Source organism: Rhamphochromis sp. 'chilingali', assembly GCF_963969265.1.
Source record: "Rhamphochromis sp. 'chilingali' genome assembly, chromosome: 16".
Classification (NCBI taxonomy): domain Eukaryota; kingdom Metazoa; phylum Chordata; class Actinopteri; order Cichliformes; family Cichlidae; genus Rhamphochromis; species Rhamphochromis sp. 'chilingali'.
This window is the reverse complement of record NC_137943.1, coordinates 35,840,476-35,851,089: the sequence shown is the minus strand read 5'-3', so window position 1 is coordinate 35,851,089 and position 10,614 is coordinate 35,840,476. Positions and strand designations below refer to the sequence as shown.

Below are 10,614 nucleotides of genomic sequence, written 5' to 3'. Positions count from 1 at the left end.
TTTGTTGCAGTAAATGAATAAATGATTGTGAGCAGCAAGGCTGCAGTGAGAAGAGAAAACAGATCCATGAATGACTGAAGCTCCATGCAGGATGTGGAATAAAAACAAAGGAAATTATTTTGACTGTTTAGCTTTCAGTGCTGACTTTCATTTAATTTTTAATACACAACTGAACAAATCCATCATACTCATACAAAAATATCAAAGACAAAAGAGCAGAAACTGCAGCAGCTTCTTTTTCGGCTGCTGTATCAAATAAAAGGAGCAAAATCTCCTTCATCTGTGTCACTGCGTTAGTTTTCAGGTCTTTCAAATCTGACTCAGTTTTCTCAGTGTTATATTTATTATTACACAAACTGTAAATGTTTATTTTTTACAGATTTACATAAATGTAACGTTTTATTTTCAAAGTGGAGCCCAGACGTGAGTGTTTAGTGGATGTTCTTTGGCTCAGACACCACAGAGAGAAGAACCAGATGCTCTGTGTGAACAAATTGAAGCAGGAAAACTTTAAAAGCAGCATCACATCACATGAGAGCAAAAGCAGCTCCTCCTCCTGACTGCAGAAACCTGTCTGACTCCAGCTGTGAACATCAGACCACTTACAGCTCATAACTCCAAAGACATGTTGCTGCACCTCTTTTTGCTTCTATCTCACATTATAGGTGAGTTTAAGAACAGGGATTAAAGTTTAGTTGAAGCTGCTGCATTAAGCAGATATACAGACTGCATTTCACTACTTTTCTTCTTTCTTTTTCCAGGACTAACAGCTGGAGACTCAATCACTCCTCAACAACCTGAAGTCACTGAAACAGAAGGACAATCTGTCAAACTCACATGTAGCTATGAGACAGGTTACAGAAATATTTACCTTCACTGGTACAGACATGATTCTGACCTTCAGGCTCCTCAGTTTATACTTTGGAAAGGAGCCAAAGACTTCAGTGGTTATGAATATATTCCCAATAATCGATATGACTCAGAAACATCTTCTTCATCAACTAATCTGACCATAGCAGCCCTAACCCTGGCAGACACAGCTCTCTACTACTGTGCTCTACAAACACAGTGATACAAAGTGTAGAAGAGGCTGTACAAAAACCTGAACACAGATATCTGACTACTCTTCAAAGAGGAGGGAAGTGGTATTCAAAGCACAGCTTCATATCAGATGGATTCTGCTAATTCCTGTTTTATCAGAGTCACTGTGGTTACAGCTGCTAATGAAACACTGTGGGAGGATTCACATGAGCAGCAAATCCACATCAACCACAAACCAACTGCAGGAACGTTCAAATGTGATGTTTGACGTTTAGAGTTTTATTGTCATATGCAGATAAACAGTGTAGCCACATTTACCTATAAGGAAATTCTTTGGCTCATGCTCGTCAGCTTTACATGAACATATAGAAGTGTGCAAAGGAGAAAATAACAATTACAATAATAATGATTAGAAGAAGAATAACAAAATACTAAAATATTAAATATTTAGAGAATTTAAGACAATTTTTGGTATTTAGAGTTTGCACCGAAATCGTTGCAATGAGCATTTAAATGTGTAATGTTGTGTCCAGAATGTCAGCAGTTCAAAAGCCTGATGGCTTGTGGGTAGAAACTGTGTCTGCTAGTGCGGGTCTGGATGCTCCTGAACCGCCTGTCGGACGGCAGGAGTGTGAAAAGTCTGTGGCTGGGATCAGAGAGGATCCGCTGCGTCTTCCTCATGCAGCGCCGTTTGTACAGATCCTGCATTGCTGGTGATGCACTGTGCTGATCTCACCACCCTCTGCAGAGCTTTGGGGTCAGGAGTGTTACAGCTGCCGTACCAGGTGGTGGTGCAAACAGTCAGAATACTTTCAATGGTGCTTCTGTAGAAGTTTGTAAGTATTCTGGGGTTCATGCTGAATCTTCTCAGGCGCCGCAGAGAGAAGAGCTGCTGTCTTGCTGCTTTTGTGATCACATCAACATGGTGTGACCAGCTCAGATCCTTGCTGATGTTGATGCTTAGGATGATGCCTTTTCATATTACCTTATTGTTCTTTCAAAATAAAGTTCTTCCAAAGAGTGCTGCACATCTTCACACAGATTTAAATTCCACCTTCAGTCGAGCTCCATCCTGGTTTGACCTGCTTTGGTCGAACTGTGCGGTGAAGAACTGAAACTGAACCTTCAGCAAACACTCCTCTGAGGCAGGAATAATCGCACTGACTGGCCTGAAAATGTTTCTGACTCCACCCACTGATGCTGAACTCAACCAATGAGATGATTTCTGTCTGCAGAAGCACAGCCAGCCTGACGTTGAGGAGAAGGACTGCAGCAGAGAGGCTGCTTAGTTTCTTCATTCTGCTGTCTGACTAACCCAACAACTAAAGACATGCTGCTTTACCTCATTTTACTTCTCTCTCATATCAGAGGTGAGTGTTAGACAAGAGAAGAAATTTGTTAGAATGGTCAGAAGATCGTTTCTGCTGCCGTTTGTTAGCTTGTAAAAACACCTGATATTCTACATGTAATTCTACTCTCTAAAGCTGCTGATTGTTCTCCTTTAGTCAATCATGTTTATTGATCCATCTCTTCCTCTGCATGTTCTGTTCTTCCTCAGAGTGTAAAGGAGAAGACAAAGTGATCCAGGAACAAGGAGATGTCATTGCTGCTGAAGGAGACACAGTTACACTTGGATGTAACTTTGAAACATCTGCTTCATATTCATATTTGTTCTGGTACAAACAAGAAGTAAATGACTTTCCAAAGTATGTTTTACAGCGTGGAACTACTGGAACAGCAGATAACGCTCAGGAGTTCCCAAAAGACAGATTTGATGCCGAAGTCGACAAGAAAGAAAATTCAGCTCCTCTGAAGATCCAGAAGCTTCAGCTGTCTGACTCTGCTGTGTACTACTGTGCTCTGCAGCCCACAGTGACAGGAAACAGCAAAACTCTGCACAAAAACCTTTGGAGCAAAGACAACAGAATACTCCACAACATCCACTAGAGGGAGCCACACACTGTTAAACCTCTGATTCTTGTGTCATTGGACTGATGACAAAGACAACAGAGAAATGAAGCAGTAAAGATCAGAGACAGAGACAGAGCTGCTGTGGAAGCACAAAACTGTTTGATTGGCTGAGCTATTAAACTGGCCCCACCCACTGAAGTTGAGCTCATCCAATGACATTATTTGTTGGTCATTGTGCTGCAGTGGAAGAACATTGTTCATGTGCTGTCTGTCTGGCTTTAATAACTCCAAAGACATGTTGCTGCACCTCTTTTTGCTTCTATCTCACATTATAGGTGAGTTTAAGAACAGGGATTAAAGTTTAGTTGAAGCTGCTGCATTAAGCAGATATACAGACTGCATTTCACTACTTTTCTTCTTTCTTTTTCCAGGACTAACAGCTGGAGACTCAATCACTCCTCAACAACCTGAAGTCACTGAAACAGAAGGACAATCTGTCAAACTCACATGTAGCTATGAGACAACATCAGAGTATGTACGCCTTTACTGGTACAGACATGATTCTGACCTTCAGGCTCCTCAGTTTATACTCTGGAAAAGAGGAAAGGGGGGGACATCTGAATATATTCCTGATAATCGATATAAATCAGAAACATCACCTACATCAACTAATCTGACCATAGCAGCCCTAACCCTGGCAGACACAGCTCTCTACTACTGTGCTCTACAAACACAGTGATACAAAGTGTAGAAGAGGCTGTACAAAAACCTGAACACAGATATCTGACTACTCTTCAAAGAGGAGGGAAGTGGTATTCAAAGCACAGCTTCATATCAGATGGATTCTGCTAATTCCTGTTTTATCAGAGTCACTGTGGTTACAGCTGCTAATGAAACACTGTGGGAGGATTCACATGAGCAGCAAATCCACATCAACCACAAACCAACTGTAGGCTGACCAACCTAAAACAACACAAAATAATGTGTATATTAATTATTTCATTTTAAGGCTGGCTGGGTGTGGTCTTGCCCCTTGGCTGCAGAGGAGGGGTGGTGCAGCAGGTTCAGAGGCAGTGCCAGGGGAGGCAGCTATCATTAACTGCCTCATCATGCCTTCACTGTTTTTGCAATAGTCTGCTAGCAGTTAGGGAGAGAGCTGAGACTCTGCAAAGATTAAGTGGAAGCAGACAAACAAATCCACTGCAATGAATTGTATGTGTTGTACATATTGTAAATAAAATGATGCTCATTAACAGCATGGACTGTGTGCTGTGCTGAGAGTTGTAACACACAATGAGTCGAGGAACCATTCAGACTGTTTCACTAACTTGGGAGTAGCGAGAAAGACAATAACCAAGAAATTCATGAACAAATGTTCAAAAGGAAACAGGAATCAGTGACTCATCCTTGATTTTAATGCTTTTCAATCTACAGCGCACCGCCATTAGTAACAAAGCTTCCACTGTGGCTGACCTAAAACATTTAAACCCTACAGAGCTGGACAATAAAATCACATTGCTCCATCTTAGGAATCATAAAGTTTCTCAGTAATATTAAACCCGATTCTTTGATCCCCATGATAGAACAGAGAAGACCCGACTCAGAGTGGTCAAAACATTTATAATTCTTTATTCAATCATCTTCTGGAAGAGAGAGCCCTGCACAGCCCAAAGCCAGCTGCAGAATCTCTAACATTAGAAGGTCAAGATGAGTCTCATATGCATGTTATTTTAGTACTTCAGACGTCACACACAGTTTCAACACAAACAACTCCTACTTAGTTCCTTTGTGTCTTACTTCCTGTGCAGCTTGCAATACCTTCCCTTTTCTGAGGTCTGTTGCCAGGGCAACCTGTCACCCTTCATCTGAACTTAGATTCACTCGGTCTGCTCCTCATATACTGCAAAAACGTGCAGTTTCCTGTCAGCCTGTGACCTAGTCAAGTCTGGGCCTCTCATAAAACAATCTAATCAGCAAATGAGCATTAAGATTATATATTTATTTCTTAACAGTAACAATGAAAAAAGATGATCTGATTTTATGTTTGGCTCAGGATGCAAATGGAAATCCAGCTGAGTGGACTCCAGCAGCACATTTAAAAACATTCCTGTTATAAAAGTGAAAATGAGAAAGTTACAGGAGTCTAATGTGGCCTCGAGAAGAGAGAAACACGCTGAAGGGTTGGAAATGGCTCAGATTCTGCAAGTAGAATAGGCAGGAAGACAAAGTCTGCAGCCCATCAGACCTGTTCCGGTAACAAAGTCAGAAACCCCAACCCCTGCAGCTCCTGCCTTTGCCTTTTTAGTCCTTATGAAATCTCAGCGACAGGCCAGAAGTTCTGACTTTATAAGTCATATTTGTTTCAGTGTGCACATTTGTAAATTCAATATACAGCTGGAGAGGTCAGACTGATCTCACAGTGTAACAAACTGGAAGACCAGCCAAAGGTTGTTTGACTCTGAACCTTTATAACGTTGTACATGTTTTTTCAGCCTCGCCTTCCAGACACCGTTTTCTCTAGAAAGACTCCGACTTCTGACCTCAGGGGCAGACGATGAATGAAGATCAACACAGCCAGGCTTCCTGTGTGTAAACTGACCTAACAAAAAGTAAAATCAGGCAGAGAAAACAGTTTTACGACAGTCGACGTGAACTTTTTATTTAAGCCGGGCTTTCTGCTTCCGACTCTGAGCCTGCTCACTTCTTCCAAAGTGTGAGTATAACCTACTCCATCAGACATGAACAGATGACGATAAAGTGATTTTAAAAATCTATAAAGAACATAGAAATGTAAGTTAAACAGAACACGACGTAAAGATATGATAAAAGGTTAACGCAGCAAAAAACTAGTGCATTGAGCAGTAAAATAAACATTTTAATGTGATAATTATTTTCTCTTTGAGTGTGCGCTCAGCTCTCATTAGAGCTCTGAACTGGACCCATGAAACATTAAAGCTTACAGTCCCAAAGCCTGACAAAAGATTTGCTTCAGTCTGTAGCAAAGTGAAATTCATTTTATTGTTTTTGTGTTTTTGTAATAGCTACAATTCAATCTGTGTAAAAGAGACTTAGCAGCAGATTAGAATCAAGTACAACAACATACTTTACATTTGCTGCATTATTAAATTACACATACGGGGGTCACATTCTGGCCACTTTTAAACTGAACCTCCGAACATTACCCGCTTTCGACCAGTTTATTTATATGTTCAGTGTAAGTTACCATGGTGATTTAGCCAGGTAAAAACTGGCCAGGTAAAGACTTTAGAGACACAAACATGTGGTTTCAGCTCAAAGCAGCTCACTAAGCCAATAATCTTGGTTGAGGAAACACTTCTCTCTGTGAGTTTTCATGTTTTACAGCATGTGTGTTTTTGTGTTCCTGTCATGTTGGGGTCAAATCTGACAGATTTACAACTTAAAGCACTCATAAATATTGTGTTTTACATACAATTGCCTTATGCTAATTTAAGAGCTGTGAAAACAGACCGGTCAATTCTGACTGGGAACACTAAAGGAAAGGGGGCGGGACTCTGGAGGATTAAAGCTACTTCTGAATATTTTTCCATGTTTTATGAGATGGTTTCAAACCTGCATGAACTCTCATGTGCTTGAATAAAGAACTACTATATCCAAACACTTTCCCACATGTTTTACAATGATATGGTTTCTCACCTGTGTGACTTCTTGAGTGTTTTAGTAGATCCCTATTATATGCAAACATTTTCCCACATGTTGGACAAGAACAACACTTTTCACCTGTGTGAGTCATTATGTGCTCTGTTAAGTGAGAGCTACGTTTGAACATCTTCCCACATATTGTACAAGAAAATGGCTTACCACCTGTGTGGGTTCTTATGTGCTTTGACAAAGAATTATTACATCTGAACATTTTCCCACACATCTTACAAGCAAACGGCCTCTCACCTGTGTGCATCCTGTAATGGATTTTAATTTGATAATTAAACTCAAAGGTTTTTCCACAAACATCACATTTTAGAGACTTTTTACATTTAGCAGAGTTACACCGACTCCCTGATGCAGTGGGGCTTTCTTTATTTTTGTGATTTTTATTTCTTTTTCTACTTGATCTTGAATTCTTGCCTCCTTCCTGATCCTGACTCTCAGCTCCAGCAGAGCTGGGAGAGGGGAGCTGCTCCCCGTCTCCTCCTGGTTCACTGTGGTCTCTTTCCTCAGCAGCAGTCACCATGAAGGTATCCGTCTCCTCCTTCAGTCCCAGCTGCTCTCCCTCCTGACTGCTGCACAGTTCCTCCTGTTCCTCTTTAATCTGTGGAGGTTCTGGTTCCTCCTGCTCCACACTGGAGCTCCTCTCCTGGTTCCAGAGCTGCTGCTCAGGGAGAACCTCCTCCTCCTCCTCACAGACAGGCTGCTGTGGGACGTCTGGAGGAACTGAAGGAGACAAAAAAAAGAAAAAAGAAAAGTAATGTGACAACAGAAAAACATATCTGAGCAAATATACCGTCAAAATAAGGCTCTACAGTGAGAACATGTTCCTCAGAAAGTTGCCACCTCTCGTCAGTGCTGACAATCACTCACGTCTGCTTTTGAAACCACTCGAGAAATGGATGCTGTTCGCACAATCCTCACAGTTAAAGAAAATTCAGCTACAAGGAGAAAGACCACAAATGAAGGCTGCAACAGAGAATACACATCCTACTGTAGAGTTAAGCTCACCATTAGACCAATAAGACCAATAAGGGTCAAGTGAGGTTAGGTAATACATTTACTGTAGTGAGCTGCTAAATCAAACCAAGAACTGACACACAGGCACTCAGATGTTGCGTGTACAGAGTTGAGAGACAGAGGGAGGGGCGGGAAGCTTGCAGAGTATTAAGAGGCTGTGATTTGGAAATAACTGACTGTAAAGCGCTATACAAATGCATTTTGTTCCTCCAGGAGACGATCATCCTGAACAAATGATTACAGCAAACAGTCACAGTTGGATTATAAAGTAAAAGGAGGACAGATTCTGATGTTTGTGACCTGTTAATACAGACTTTTGCTGATTTCAATTTTCTTTCTAAAAACTATCACTGATAACATATACAAGGAGAAATCTCTGTGAAGGTTCTCAGTCATTCAGGTCATCGTAGTCAAAGGAGCTTGCAAAGAAAAGCGTCTGGACTTCTTTAAGTTGCTTGAAGACGTTTCACCTCTCATCCGAGAAGCTTCTTCAGTTCTAAGGTCAAATGGTGGAGAGTCCCAGATATAAACCTAGTGGGAGTTTCCCCCCACAGAGGGACAAAAGGACCCCTGATGATCCTCTAATCGCCTGAGCCAAGGTGTGAAACTGGGTGTGGGTCCCAATCAGCCAGAGTTTCGGGTGTGTTCATTGTGAAACCTGGCCCCACCCTATCATGTGATTTCCTGAGGTCAGATGGCCCAGGATGTGAGTGGGCGTTAAGGAGTCTGGGGAGGGATCTCAAAACTGATTATAGATGGCAGACAGTTGGTGTCGTAAGCCCCGCCCTCTGTTCAAAGATGGTCGCTCACAGTGGACATAGATGCTTCTTTCACTCCTCTTTCAAACCATCTGTCCTCTCTGTCCAAAATGTGAACGTTGGCATCCTCGAAAGAGTGACCTTTGACTAGGGCTGGGCGATATATCGAGTTTTTAAAAATATCAATATATTTTCATACGAGATATAAGATGTGACAATATCGTTTATATCGATATAGTCTATGTTACGTTATAATTATACTTGCGGAGCCGCAGGTTTGCCTCTCTTTCGTCCACTTTTGTCTCTACGCAACGTTACTCGGCCTCGCCTCTCCTTCACTGAACACAACTCCGCCTCCCCCATAGCTTCACCTGCAGGCAGCGACAAGATGAAAGCGGAAAATCTCCGTTAGCGAGTTACCGTGCGTGGGGCTGGACGGCGTAAACGTGTTAGCGAGCTAACCGCGCTAACGACATGCAGCCCGGAGGGGCTGCACGGCCTAAAATCCTTTCATTTTCTCAAAAATCGACAGCGCGCCTTATGTATGAATTCTGGTTGTGCTTACTGACCGCGAACCGATTTTATGTGGTACACAGCGCTCAGCAATCTGTCAAAAAATGTTTTAATATGACTTTGCTAAGCTACGGCGCTGCACCGCTTGATGGATTGTCGAGGATTACGGCTACCGGGGAGGAGCCTCGCGGAGTGATACGTACTGTGTGTGTATAAGGACCACAAATGGCACCTGTTCAGAGACGTGGTGCAGCTGTGAAATCTGTCTCTTTGTTATTATGCTCAGCGTCTATTAGTTTACATTTTGACTGCACAATTGTGAGCTTTTTGTTATGCACAAAAACAACATTGTTTTCTTTTATTTATGGACCACGATTATTTATTAAATGCTGATAATTAATTTTTGAGTAATTTCTTCATGTACATCTACGCTGTATGTAAATAAAAGTGCCCGTGTGACATCTGGGACACAGTGTGACTAAGAACTCTCTTTTTGTTCTTAACTTATGGCTTAAAAAATAAATATCGAGATATATATCTTATATCGCCATCCAGCTAAAAAATATCGAGATATGAGTTTTGGGTCATATCGCCCAGCCCTACCTTTGACCTTTAGATGCAGATGGACTGCTGAGTCTTGTCCTGTGGAGGTGGCTCTTCTATGTTGTGCCATGCGCTTGTGAAGTGGCTGTTTGGTCTCTCCAATGTAGAGGTCTGGGCATTCCTTGCTGCACTGTACAGCATACACCACATTGTTAAGACAATGGGGTGTATTGTCAAAAACTGGTTCACCCAAAAGACAAAACTCCTAAACACAGACTTAACAATGTGGTGTATGCTGTACAGTGCAGCGAGGAATGCCCAGAAATTGAACTTGCAAATTTGAATGTCACACAGCTGCAGACCACAAGATAAACTAGATCTACGCTCATGGGTGGGACGATTGACTGACTGGACAAGATTAACAGAGTCAATAAGATTCAGGAAGTCTCTAACCAGAGGTTTTTGGTAGCAGCAAACATGAATATTAAAATTCCCAAGGATTAAAACGCTGTCAAATCTTGGTAAGATCCCCGATAAAAATACAAAGTCTTGAATAAAATCTTCGTTAAACTTTGGTGTAAGATAAGCAAGTGCACACAGCACAGGCGAATGCAGATCCAACAGAAATAATTGTTGTTCAAAGCTGCCATAAATGAGCGGTGAGCTGTCGTCATTTAAAAGTTTTTTAAAAACAGTTGCATAAAACCTCCGCCACGACCACTTTCCCGCAGGGAGTTGAAAAACTGGCAGCTAGAGGGAATGAGTTCAGAGGAAGCGCTTAACTCACCTGTCATGGTCCTGTCACATCACATCAACACCATGGTGAAAAAGGCCCGACAGCGTCTCTACCACCTCAAACGCTTGAGAGACTTCCAACTGCCCTCCAAGGTGCTCAGGAACTTTTACTCGTGCACCATAGAGAGCATCCTGACGGGAAACATCTTAACCTGGTTCGGGAACAGCACCATGCAGGACAAACGAGCTCTACAGAGGGTTGTGCGGTCAGCTGAGCGCACCATCCGCTCCGAGCTCCCTGACCTGCACTCAATCTACAGCAGGCGGTGCTGGACCAAGGCCAGGAAGATCGTGAAGGACCTCAGCCATCCCAACAACAGACTGTTCTCTCTGTTCTCTCGGCACAAGA

At 42.2% G+C, this 10,614-nt stretch overlaps 1 protein-coding gene across 4 annotated transcripts in view; it reads right to left on the bottom strand.

The window, feature by feature from the left end:
* LOC308412493 (uncharacterized protein) overlaps positions 1-10,614 on the bottom strand; it is a 199,543-nt gene that overhangs the window by 91,407 nt on the left and 97,522 nt on the right. The gene's annotated exons all lie outside the window — the stretch shown is intronic.